Genomic DNA, 13,783 nt, shown 5'->3' with positions numbered 1-13,783 from the left:
ATGGATGTGAAGTGACAGCAAGGCCTGTCAAGAAGCCCCATGTCACATCAGGGACACAGCTCCCATCACCCTGTAACACAGCATTTGCTCCCGTCCCCGTCAAAAGGGATGAGATGCAGCCGTGGGGATTTGCTCAACAGCCGGCACTGAGAATTTGAGGGAAAAGGCTTGCATCACCTTTTCAAAAAGTTCAAACCCACAGATTATAAAAGAATTATCATTAATATAATACTTTCTGCTCATACATAATACCTTGAAATGTGTTCATTTGGAAGCTGAATATATTTGGTATTACTCTGGGTGTATTTTTCTTACATGCAGCTGTGAGGAGCAGATCCCTCTTACCTGTTCTGGGCCAGCAGGATGAGGCATTTTCTTACAATGTGGAGACCCAGATATGGCCATTTGATTGGTATCTTTTATTAATTCTTTTTCCCCTGCAGAAGTGCCTTGTACAGCTGACATCGCCAGGTCAGCTATCTACAATGCTGAATAATCGTAAACATGTTTGTCCTACTTATTCCCCTGGAGGATTTTTCCACTTAAAATATTTAAAGGAATATGTACTTGCTGTGACATAGGTCTATTTTAGAAATACTGTCAGATTTTGCTAATGCCAAAGTTCAATGATTCAGTAATGATTTTCCTACAATTTGAAACCAAAAGGTTTTTCCTGTGGATAAAAAACTCTTTACCAGCTGTAAAAGTTAAAACTGTCTAAGCAAAAACATTTGTACTTTTTATAGAAAATCATCTTCTGATATTAAATACGTATGTGTGACAAGACAGTTTTGTGGTCTTAGAACTGATAAATTAACTTTAGAAACATTTGTTTCTCAGGTGTGTCGTCTCTGTGAAGTACAGCTAGGTAAATGAGTTTGATAACGCTTGAACACTTTTTACACACACTTCTGATAGTGTTAGATTTTCGCAAGTCTTTTGCCTCTAATATTTGTCTGAAGGGATCAGAACAGAAAATACAGATTTTTCAAATTATGTTGATGAAAATGAAAGTGAACAAGAGAAACCGCCAACAATTTTGAATAACAATATAGTATAAGGATTGCTTCCTCTCATGTAAGCTTAATGTTTATCCTTGGGCATAAAGAAGAAAAGAAAGAGTAACTGGGGAAATGGTGTTTCCAGAGCTGCCAGGAAGCACTGTTAATAGTTTAACAGAATTTATTGTAGTATTTGTTAATGTTTTAACAAAAATATTAGGACAGAGTTAACTTCCTAGTTTTGTTTTTATCTGATACCAGTGTTGTTTGCAGATTATCAGTCAAAGCGTTATGATTTATTCAGATACTTTGCTCCAAAGATAGTTCATTGAGGAAGTTTATTAAATATTATCTGAAAAATGCTGTTTGTAACAATACAGTGAGCTGGTTCATATATCTTCCCGGTTAAACAAAAAGGGATTTTTCCATGTATCTATCACTTTTTTATATCTTTTACAACAAGAGTATACATTTCAGATGGTAGACATTTCACTTATATTTAGGTGACTGCATTTTTAGGTGGTAAACCTAAGGTGATCCTGCTCTGGCAGGGAGGCTGGAGTAGATGATCTTTGAGGTCCCTTCCAATCCCAAACATTCTGTGATTTTGTGACTCTGTGATTCTGTAAACAAGTCAAACAGAGAAGACTCTTCCAAGCACTTTTCATGGATGGAGTTACTTAATAATCTGCTTTTCAACTCAGTAGGTTCCTGTGATAGCAGGGAACTGACCAGAGAAGACACAGGCTGGTGATTCCTGCAGGTGAAGCGTAGCTCGATGTGTAGGGGCAGATGAACAGTCCCCATGGTCACTACCCTCTGACTTGGTGGCAGCCCCTTGCCCTGACTTGGCCATCTCCCTGTCCCTATGAGAGCCTGAGCAGCCGTGCCAGGCAGAGCCCTGAGGGTTGGCTTTTGTCCCTTCCCCGAAGCTCTGGCCTGTTGGCACCTTTCTGCAGCTGGGGCCAAGCTCTGCCATTTCTGAGCAGAATCAAATAAAATAATTCTGTTAATTTGGCTTCACCTCTTCCAACACTTTCTACAGATTGGTGTTTTGTGATTGATTCCGAGCTCTGAGCGGAGCTTTGCTGTAAACGGGATATTCATATGGTGTCTCATTTAACGTCTGTTACCTTGAGGCGTTTGTACCACCACATCCCTTGTGCAGTGTGTTTACAAAATCCCCCTTTTCTACCCGAAAGAAATTTCCTATGAAAATGTGTAGGAACTTTGTAGCTCAAAATAATCTGTATGCCTCTGTCAAATTCGGTTAAGGCTGGCCAGAAGGTTACTGGGTCATACACACATAGAGACACATGGTGCCTCTGTGTCTTGTTTTCCTAAGGAAACGAAGTTAAAAATGATCTTTTCCTAAGATCAGAAGCCAAATTATTACATCTGTGCGAGTAGGGAAATCCTTCCTTTATGACTCCAGAACTTAATGACAGCAAGCTTTAAATGCAAAATTGGAAAAAAAACGACAGCTGTCTTCATGGGGAGTTACAAAACATATGGGTCTGGCCAGTGGGTTGAAAACCAGTTTCAGGGTGAGAAAGGACAACAGTTATCCGACCCAACCTTGACATGCAGTTATTCCATGGCTCACACTTTTACGACTTGTTTTCCAGTTTCTTACCACTTTTGTACAACTGTCTGTAAGGAAGATGCGAGATTTGGAAAAGTGAACATTAGGACTGCATATAGTAGCTGTCCCAGGAGTGAATTGTACTGTAGCAAAATCAATTCTTTTCACTCAATATTTCCATTTGCACCTTATGCCACAATCTTGTGTTCTGGTGCTTATTTGAACGGACTCTTTGACTTCCCTCTGAGAAATTGATTATCAAAGTAGTCTTCTATCCTTTCAGCATCACCTGCATTTCTGATTTCCATTTGACTTTTCTGAAACATCCTGTAGGGCTGTGACCATTTAGCAGAGCTCATAAGAATAACATGTTCTCTTCATTATTTTTTTGAGCCCTTGCTTTTACTGCCATGTGCAAGCTCTACTGACCAAGACCTTATGACATAGTGTAGACTATTGACGAATAGAAAAAGAGACTGAGAACTGCTCCCAGAAGGTTCACCCAGGAAAGAGTCCCTTTCAGATATTTCCTCATTAAACTACATCTTATATTTTGATATTCTTCAGTAAAGTGGCTTTTAATCTATGTATGGCTTATCTTCATGTAAAGCAAGTTTCGTCTATTGCATGGTTCCACGTCAGAAGCCTGCGAGTGTTCGATCCGTGCTGTACTGGTGTGGGTGTCTTCTACTTTCTGCTTCTGCTTTCTGCTCTCTACTGATGTCAGGCCAAATTGTCCATGCCCTCCAGATCGTTCTTCTATGTTTTTAAAAAAGGAGACAGAATTTGGCATTTTCTGGTACTGTCCAGGGATCTAGGGCTGTCCAGGCAGAGTTTAGGGTGAAAAATACGTTGTGGGGCCAAGGGCTGTGGGTGGGCCTGAAACACAGTGTTGAGGGAAGGGTAGAAAGGGATCAAGCTTCAGGAGAAATACTGGAAGTCTGTGTTCATTAAATCACTCTCCTCCTCAAAGCAGAGATGTGGTCTAGGGTTCCTAAATCTCATCCTTCTTTTGCAATCACCAAAGAGCTGAGAAGCTTTCTGGTGATTTGTGCCTTGCGTTCCTTTCTGTGCTGGTCCACACAGATGTAACAACCTGGTCCTGCCTTCTTACCTGACGTGACAGATGTGTTTGTGGTGGAGAACTGGAGCCTATCCTTACTATTCCTGAAGGGCTCTACATTCTCCTGGTCAGATTATTTAAGCCAAATCTTCTTCAATAACTGCTTTCATGTTTGTGACATAAGACCTGGGGGATTGCTAGACACTCAAAGGTGGATTTGACACGATGTGAGCTCTGCTTTGAATATGTGTTGAAAAGCAGGCTCCTGGCACCTCAAATTACTGTTTATTTACTATTTCTATATACTATTTATTCACTAATTATTTACTATTACTATTTTGCTATTTATTTTTTTCCCTTTATCTGTCTCCAGTTCAGTTCATGGTCTGTAAAATGGGAGTAATAATGGTGTCTCCCATCTAACCTAGGAGGAAAATAATAAAAAAATAGTAAAGCATATTGATACAGTGATGAATGTCCATAAGGAAATGAGTGATTCCTTTTGGACAGTAGAATTTAAATAGCATGTAAAAATCAAGTATCGGATAATACCTTGAATAACAGGAAGAAAATGAGATGCTAGGCTTCTGTTCGTTAAATTAACACTGTCTTCTCTTCATTGAATAATATAGAGATCTTGTGGCAGAATAGTGTGCAATCATGTAATCAGAGGTCATATATAGTCTGATAAACAGGTGTGCATCTGGAGGCAAACCCAAGTCGCACAGGTCTTTAGTTCTATTCTTTTCCCAAATCCAGTGTCAGTAATCCACTGTGCTAAGTATTTTATTTCAAGAAACTGCCTGAAATGTTGGTTATCAGAAAAACAATACACAGAACATCACGAGCTGTTTTGTACATCCGTCTCCCCGTACTCCCCTCCTTGCCTGTTGCCACATACATGTCGTAAATCCTCTGCATTGTTGCTCTCTAAGGAACTGTGCAACTGGTTCATTGTTCGTCTGTCAGTTTGCATATGCAAATGGCGCGATGCCATACATTTCAGCAGCAGAAGAAGCTGTTTCTATAATCAGGAAAACTAGCAATTAATGAGGTGGGAGTAGGAGCAGATATTGCTATAGGCAGGAACAGCAGGCTTTTGTGCTGTTTCTCCATGACTTTTTTTGTCTCTGCTTGGGTTTTAAAGCTGTTGCTGAGACGGCCCTTGGTTGTTGTCTTTCTACTTAATTCCACCTTCTGAACGCTCAGCACTATGTAAACGTGCAATTGAAAACTCGTCGATTCTGAAAATGAATTTAAACATGAGGAGACTTGATTTGAAAAAAACTATGTAACTGAACAGTGACCTTTTAGAAATCTAGTTTCCTCAGCATATGTGTTGCTCTCCAGGCTGCCTTACGCCCAAAGGTGGGAAAACAGGAAACAACAACAACCCAGGCAAACTTTCACCAGAGGTGAGCGTCACCAGAGAGGACCACGAACAGGAGATGCTGCCTTCTGGACATTTCCTTTGCAGTACTTTCTGTATATACTTATATGTAACCCCTGCATTTATCTGCTAGCCTTCTACCCTGGTATAAGCTAATGTATTTTACAAACGCTTTTGTATCGTAGCTTGGTATTTAAAAGGAAACAACAGATGTTTGAGAGCAATTCAGAGAGGAAATGAAAAGAGGAAGAGCATCTGGAGACTTGAGTCTGTGCTGGAGCTCTGGTTGTTGGTTGATTTAGTACTCCTCGGTCTTTGCAGTCTGATCTGGCCTCTCTGCTTTTGAGTAGGTGCCCCAAAGTATTCCCCAGCACACCTGACTTTGTTCTGGGCATGGGACTATGCACCGCAAGGCTCTGGAGGAAGGACAGGCAGCTGAATTGCTTTGACACCAACTCCAATTGCAACATCCACAGCTATGAGTTTTAGATCCTTTTCAGTTCTTATCAACTCTCTGGTAACTTTGGTGCCCAGAAACAACTGTCTGTGTTAACAAAAGTTTTGCAAAAGACAATCATCCAAAGAGAAGGGAGTCTGGGGACTCTAATAAAGGGTTTTGTGTTTTACTGCTCTGAGTAAAGCTGGTAAGCCTGCTTCTTTTATAGATTTGATAGTCACACCTATGAGCATCTTCACGACAAACTGTTACACCACCTGTGGTGATGATAAATATTTTATACTCTTCAGAATTTGTGTCTTAACAAAACTCTTGGTTATAATTACCTGTGTGTTTCTGTTATGCTTGTGTCTGCTGAGTTTGTGCAGACCATATCTGTACATCAGAACAGGCTTGACAGGAAATTCTTGCGTTATTCAGCTTCTCTCGGGCTGAGGAATAGAGAGTTTGGGAACAATTTTATGTTGGAAGTGGAATAGTGCAATGTTATCATGATTCCCTGGTATTTGTTGGGAGGGGTGTTTCCTTCACATCTCCGCAGCCCTGTGCTTGCTCTTGCTCAGGCTGCTTTTGTCCTCAGTGAAATGTGAGATTTAATGAACACCAAGGTTCACCTACATAGTCAGTCTCTCTTCTGAGCTACACTTTATTATTTAAATAAACATTTTTATATTTTGTGCCCTTCTGTTGACTTTGTCAGTGCATAGTGCTGGAAATACTGAGTGAGTTATCTTTTACTATCAGGGGTGTAGTTTATATCTCTTAAAATAGGCGCTATCTGTGTTTAATGCAAAAATTTCTTCCTTTCATTGAGCTTTGGTGCTGTATATTATATAGTGTCTAGACCTGGTCAAACTTAAAAGCAACACAGAGACATTTGATGGAGATCAGCCTTAAGGTCAATCCTTTGTTGCCTTTGGATTTTGCCACAAACAGTTTGAAGAAACGGGTAAAATCAGAGAGATGGCAAGGTGCAGGGTTTTTTTTCTCAGACTTTTCTTTTTTCTAATTTATATTTAAGATGATCAAAAAGCCTTATTAATGTAAATTGTAAAGATAGAGGTGGTTTTTTTGGGTAGTGCTTTCTTCGTTGGTTTTTTTTTTTTTTTAGAGGGATGTTTTATTCTGCTCTAGTGTTGACTGTTTTAATCCTCCAGACACACTATTCAAACCTTCTGGAGGTTTCTGCCAACACAGTTAATTCAGGATCCTAGGACAGCAGTGAGAGAAAAGCATGAGAATGCGTGTAACACTTGTGGAGGCCAAAGGTATGAAAGGGTTCAGAGAGGGGTAGGTCCACAGAGGGCCATTAAATGTAATGGTCCAGATGCAACTGTGGTGTTGGTGGAGATGTGGGCTTTAAATGAAAACTGTTTGGATAGATCGGGAGATTTTGAAGTATTATGTATGTGGGCTTGGAGATGTTTTTATTTAGTATGTGGCTGTTTTCTAGAAAACAAAATGAGTGTTGCAAATGTATCAGTTTTTTTTATTTCTCAGAGATAGAAAAGAAAATGCACCCTTTACGAAACTTCCTTTAAATAATATAACATATAGGAGAGTATAATAGCTTCAGTTTTAGGCAAGCTGGACAATGTTAGGTTTTGAGTGACTTGTTTTTTTTGGATATCCAGTAGAATTTTACCAACATGAATGGGATTGAGTCTTAAATGCTTAAAAATTAGCAATGCTACATAGATGCAGCTCCACAAACTGCACAGAGCAACAAAAGTGAACTGAGTATCACTAGCAGAAAACGTAAAAGAGTGTGCACATATGGGTTATGGTGAGCTTCAGCATTTATAGGAAAAATGATGAAAAGAAAGAAGAAAAGCAAGCTGCTTATGGAAATCATTTTCCAGCTATCCTGGGTCATAAATAATTTGTGCCAAAATAAAAAGCACTAAAAATATTTCTTCTATGCAGATTCGACTGTTCTAGTATTGGACCAAGCTGGGAAGCTTGAACAACTGCTGTGCACCTAGGTTGCATAATTTTTTTAAATTGTTACCCTTTCAGGTATAATGGAATATCTATCAGCTAAGAAACAGAGATACGTTTGGAGCCTTTAATATTTACAGGAGAAAAAAAGAAATGGCACAGATACAGAATCAAATTCTTAGTTTATTTATAAAACCAAATGACGCTGTTGACTCCATGCGAACAAGAGCATGTGGTGTTTATTTTCTTTTTACTCTGCATTCATTGTCTTTTAAAGATAATGCAAGTTTTGATGGTGCCTTTATGTGCCATCGTTCTCTTCATAATGTGAAAAATGCTTTCATGTTTCTGATAGGGAAATGATAATTTTCAATCTTGAAGAGATTGTCACATAAAGGAGATTGCATGGACTGAACTGCATATGCTGCACAGATGAGGTAATGTCTGTGGCGCACACTTGAGATTAACCTGGTTGATGCACAGAATACCATTTTAATGATGAATTAAAAAACAAAGAGGGGTGTGTGTGTGAACATATTACTTTGGGCAAAAAGGTGAAATCCTTCTCTAAGAAGGTTAAACGTGAGAGAAAACCGCTATGCTGCAGAAATGAGCTGGAGAATTAATGCATTGTCAGAGGCAGTTTGGAGAAAAAGAGTATCTTCCCAAGTTGACATATGATTTGATGAGGGGGCTGAAGAAATGTAGCGGAGGTGTAGAGGGGAAATAGATAAAAATAATTCCCGTTTCCTCTTACCATCAGACTTCCAGGTGTTACTTGTTTTCTTTGCCTCTTGAGTCTGATAAAAGACTTGTGGGAGTCAATGAAAATATTTTTGTCTCTGTATTCTATTTTTCCCCAATAACAGAAATTTTTAGATAAAAAAACCCCATCGTGATAGTCCTAAAGGCACTTCTTTAGGTGATGTAGACTGCAAATTATTTCCTCTCAGGAAAAGAAGTATATTCCTAGATCATAGTTCAGTTTTCAAACCAATTTTGATCTATTTTCACAAAACTAAGGCTTTAAGATATGTAATTGCTCTATAGTTTCAAAATCTTCTTACTATTGCATGTGATAAGCGATGTTGAAACACACCCTTCCAATAATTTAGATACAATCAGTGCACATATTACCTGAAAAAAAATGCTTTACATACAAAGTGGGGGAAGAGTGTGTTTTACAGATTGCTGCACTGAAGCTTTAGAAATGTTGCACAGTATTGATTATCTATATAATTTTTAGCAATTGCTGAGACTCTGTAGCCTAGTGACTGGGAGATTTTACATTTTCCAGATGTTAGGAATATCAGCCTCTGTTGTGCAAAGGAACTTTTTCCTTTAGTTATATGTATTCCTTTTAAACTGAAATCATAAGCCGCTTCACTAATGCGCTCCATTTATCACAACAGTCTAAAGAATGCACCTTCAAAAATGGATTTTGTGTAACTGCACAAGGAAGAGAAAGGTGAGAGGTGGCTTTATTAATTGAATAAGGTTAATCTTGTATGGTGAACTTCTTGTGCAGATAACTATAAATCTGAGCAAAATCTCAATTGACTGCCACTTCCATGAGTTATGATGAAACGCGTTATATTAACAGGTTGAAGGATTTTGTTAATATAAAAGTCCTCAGATAAATGTTTATTATGATAATTCTTGATAAGTGGTAGAAACGGCTATAATTAAACAGGTGTCAATAGCTTTAGGCCAGCCAGTTTCCCCTAGGCAGACGGCTAGAAATACTGACAGAAGCATGATTCAGGTTGGTGGACTCTTAACTCAAGGATTGCTGCTTCAAGTCAAGCTGCAACTGCCAGTGGAATGGGATTTCAGTCAATGCACCTTCCTGCACAGCATCCAGAGAAACAGAATCATAGAATGCATTGGGTTGAAGGGACCTTTAGAGGTCATCTAGTCCAACCTCCCTGCAGTGAGCAGGGACATCAGTCAGTGGAAGGAGGTGACATTCCTGTGTTGGCTTCTACCCCATTTCAGAATATGAGTTAATCTCCTTGTGTGTCCCATGTCCAACACCAGCATCAATGCAGCTGCCAGGACATGTTTCATTTCAGCCGCTGAGCGAAGGCTACCCAGCCATTTGCTGTGTGTGGGGGATTTCCTAGACAGAAATCACTACTCTTTTACTGTGCATACCATGTGCAATGAGACTGAAGCTTCTGGGAAGTATTAGATTGACTGCAAATGTGCAATAAATTTGGCACTCAGGGAGTGTTTTGGGCTTGCTGTGCATATGTGAATCAGCCATGCAGTCTATTAACGGCAAATCTGAAGCTTGCAGGCAGTGTCTGACTTACGGCGTGTGAATGTACAGTTTGTGTTGGAAGGGACCTCTGAAGACCATCTAGTCCACCTTGCCCCTGCAATGGGCAGGGCCACCTTCCATTAGACCAGGTGGCTCAAAGACCCATCCCAACTTGGCCTTGAACACTTCCAGGGAGGGGACATTCACAGCTTTTCTGGGCAACTTCTCCCAGAGTCTCATCATCCTCACAGAATAAAATTTCTTCCTTATACCTAATCTAGATGTACCCTCTTTTAGCTTAAAGCCATTGCCCCTCGTCCTATCACAGCTGATCTGGACAAGAACTTCAGAAAACATCACATTTCCAAATGACAAATAGCTGGAAATGGGGGCATGTTTGGGGAGAGCTGGGCTAGGGCAGCTCAGTGCAGATCATTGCAGAGTAGGTCAGAGTCTTCTGGAAACTGAGGAGACTTCAGTCTTCATGCTAGGTTTGTGGTTCCTTAAAATGAAAATTGAAGGGTACTAAGTTCCTGCAGAAAAATTAGAGGGCTGTATAAGGTCAGAAGAAGAAAAAAATAGGTGTTTTTTTTTCCCACCATGGTTTTGCGTTATCTTCCCATAAGCTGTGTATGAGGTAGTGATGGAGGGGAGAATGTGGAGCTCCCAGAGTGGCAGTGTTTGGGGGGCAACAGCTATGGGTGTGAGTCCAGGCTGGTTCTCCTCATGAAAGGAAAGTGTGCTGCCTTCTCACTGTACATGTGCTTTGTCTGTTTTAACAAATTGGCTGGAGAATGGATTTTTTTCTCTTTTTTTTTGTTTGTTTTGTTTTAAATCTCATTGGGAAGTATTTTGCTGCCTAGTCTTGAACCTGGAGGCTATTTTTAATTTTAAGAGGAGTTTCTCTCTTGATGAGGTGATAACTTAAAATTGCACAGGAGGACCTGATGCAGTGTGTTTTCATTCAGAGGGCTCTGTTTTACAGGCAAGCCTAGTGATAGAAAAAGGAAGCTTGAAAAGAAATTGTTAACTTTATAGATCTAAAGATGTTCACTTTTCTGCACATGTGTATTTATGGGTTGGAACATTATGCTTATATGCCAAAGAAATATTTGAATCCCATGCAGTGCTCCAATAGGTCGTACATTTCCAGAACCTTACTGTGTATGTAGAAATACGCATCTTGCATAAAGAACATCTCAGAGAAGAAGTTAGGGAACTCCGTCTGGCAGAGGACAGGAGGGAACTTGAGGATGGACTCCTAACAAAACATTGAAGAAGTTTGGCACTACTTATAAGGTCAAAGCCCAGACAAAAGCAAGAGGGCAAAAGGAATGTCACCACGTTAGGAAATATGTACTGACAGCTAATACTGTTGCTGCAGACAGACGTTTCAGGCACAGTAGTTGGTAGCTATCCCAGAACCAGCACAATTGGTGCTTCTGCCCTACAAAGAGCTGGTCGTGGGCGGTGAAATTGCTGCCTTAAAATCAAGTCAGGCCACTACTATCCTTTTCTTTTCCCTTATTGTTTCTCTCTAGAATAACTGTGACTTCCAGAGGTATCTTTAATAATATTTCCTTGTTATGTGTACCAAAGGTATCTCTTAATTTTTTCACTTTGCTTCCAGAACAGTTGCCTATTTATTTCTGTTTGCAGCCTTGAGGACATGATAGCAGGCTGTGAGCTTCTGGAGTCAAGAATCAGTCCCTTAACTACTATAAAAAGTAAAAAAAAAAAAATCAATCTCAGTGAAGTTTGGCATATTTTTCTAATTGATGCAAATGAGATGAAAGGGATAGCTCACTTCTGGAACCTCTACAGGATAGTTGCGTATCAAGTGTTGTGTGAATAAAGGAGTGTACCATAGCTGCAAAAATGGGCATTGACACCATTCTGCTCTTTAACAACATCCATTGGCATGTGTCATTCACGTATATTAACAGCTGTCACCATTTCTCTTCTGCTCACCTCCCAGTTCATACATTTGCATGATGCAGCTTGGTCAGTTAAAAAGTTTGGCGCTGAGAATTGTTGAGACTCTTATTCCGACTTATTTTCATAAATGGAAATGTAATTGCAAATCTGCTGATACTTTTCCCATCTTTACCAGAGCAAGACAGCAGAACAGAGTCAGCAGAACACCTGGGCAGGTTCTTCCATGTATTGCTGCATTGGAACCTGTAGCACATAGGTCTGTAGTACAGACAAGGTACTTATCAAAGGAACAAGTTCTCTGGCAGTGCAAACCGCCATGGACGTTTTTAAGACTGAGATCTACTCTTGAATGTTTTTTTTCAATAAAATTATTGGTCTAGTTTGAGAGCACCAGGATAAAAGTTTTCTGAGGCTGCCTGGCACTGGTGGCAACTACAGCAGGAGAGGAGGGGATGGGTCAGCTGACACAGATGGACCAATCACAGTGTTCCTTCCCACGTGCTCAGTATAAAAGGGCCCCTAAGGAGCACCCTGGGGCTTTTAGTGCTGCTGGGCTGGGAGGGTGGGTGTTGGCCATCTCTCCCTGTGCTGCTGGTGCTCCTGCCTCATGTTTTATGCTGCAGGAGAGTGCTGTTTGATGGAACAGATTGTCTTGCCCTGCATCACTGAGTGGGAGCAGCACAGCTTTTTTTTGTTTTGTTTTTTTTTGTTTTTTCTTCCCCTACTGTGATTGGGACTCTGGGCTCAGGCACTCCTGTCTACTGCTGTGTCCAGTCTGGGACCCTTTTTTTTCCTGCTCAGGACCTTGTCATCCAAAAGGTGGGAGTTCTGTATTAACGTATTCTTTTGTGTCTTCGAACATACTTGTGTGCTTGTATAATATCTGTAAATAGTTCAACAGCTTCATTGCTTTTCTAAGTGTTATTTTCTTCTTCTTTAAACTGGTTCAAGTTTTTTTCCAGTGTCAAAGTCTCTCTCCCTGGTTCCCCTGTTATTCTCCCCTAGGAGGGTGGTGAGGCATCATAGAGGGTGTCTATCAAAGTCTAGTGGCTGGGCCAGCCTTAAACTTTGACTGATTTACTGGTAACTCAGATGGGACTGAAAAGGCTCTTCTTAGGGGCCCTTATATACTGAGCACCATGGGAATGAACACCATGATTGGTCCATTTGGGTCACTTGACCCATCCCCTCCTCCCCACAGGCACATGTCCCTCCTCCCTGCTGTGATTGCCAGCAGTGCCAGGCAGCCTCAGAAAACTTTTATCCTGGTGCCCTCAAACTAGGAAAATTATTTTGAGTTGATTTTGTGGTATTTCTTTCTCAATCAAAATGAGTACTATTGAAAAAGTTTTGAGCAAAACTGGCTTTAGATGATACTTTTGTGTAAGAAGTATTATTCCCGTGTTTTCATTTCATTACAGCTCTAATGTTTGGTGGTAAACCAAGTTTCTGCCAAGCCTTACTCTTTATGGAAAGTTTTGGAACAATCCAGGCTCAAGCGCATCATCTTACTACATCCCTTTAGTCAATTTGAAGTTGAAATGTTCATGCTTTTGTTTTAAATTACCTATTTAACCCTCTTCTGGAATTCAGAAGGAGGTATAACGCAGACAGTATGAGCTTGCTTTCCCTTCCCTTGGTTAGGAGAGTTGCCCTGTTGTGCTGTATTGTGCAGCCTGATTTCTCCTGCTCTCACCTGCTCTGTGGGAGTGTATTTGATGGTTGAAGGGATGTGTGAGCTGGGTGTTAAGTAGCACAGGAGAATCAGACTGAAGACACTCTTCAGAAGGTTTGTCCAAACATCTGTCTTGCTAACTAATCATACTTAATATAGTCATACTCAGTAAATCTTTTGGTGAGGAGTCTGACTCTCCTTTTAAAGTCACAATCATTCTGTGAAGATTTTAGTATGGGTACAGTAATACTTATGCTGATACAAAGCAGAACATACTTCAATAAGCATCCTAAATAAATACTGGACTAACCACCTAAGTACTTTTACCATGATATATTCAGACCTATGCTAAGAAAAACGGGAAATACGAGTTTATGCTGGCTGTTAAAACAGCAACACCTTTTACAGGGATTAATTTGTGTGAGTCACTGATGATGAAAAGGTTATGCTTGAAGAACCTAATTCAA

Source organism: Apaloderma vittatum, unplaced genomic scaffold, assembly GCF_000703405.1.
Source record: "Apaloderma vittatum isolate BGI_N311 unplaced genomic scaffold, ASM70340v1 scaffold21451, whole genome shotgun sequence".
Classification (NCBI taxonomy): domain Eukaryota; kingdom Metazoa; phylum Chordata; class Aves; order Trogoniformes; family Trogonidae; genus Apaloderma; species Apaloderma vittatum.
The sequence above is the reverse complement of the archived record's forward strand: the minus strand, read 5'-3'. Positions refer to the sequence as shown.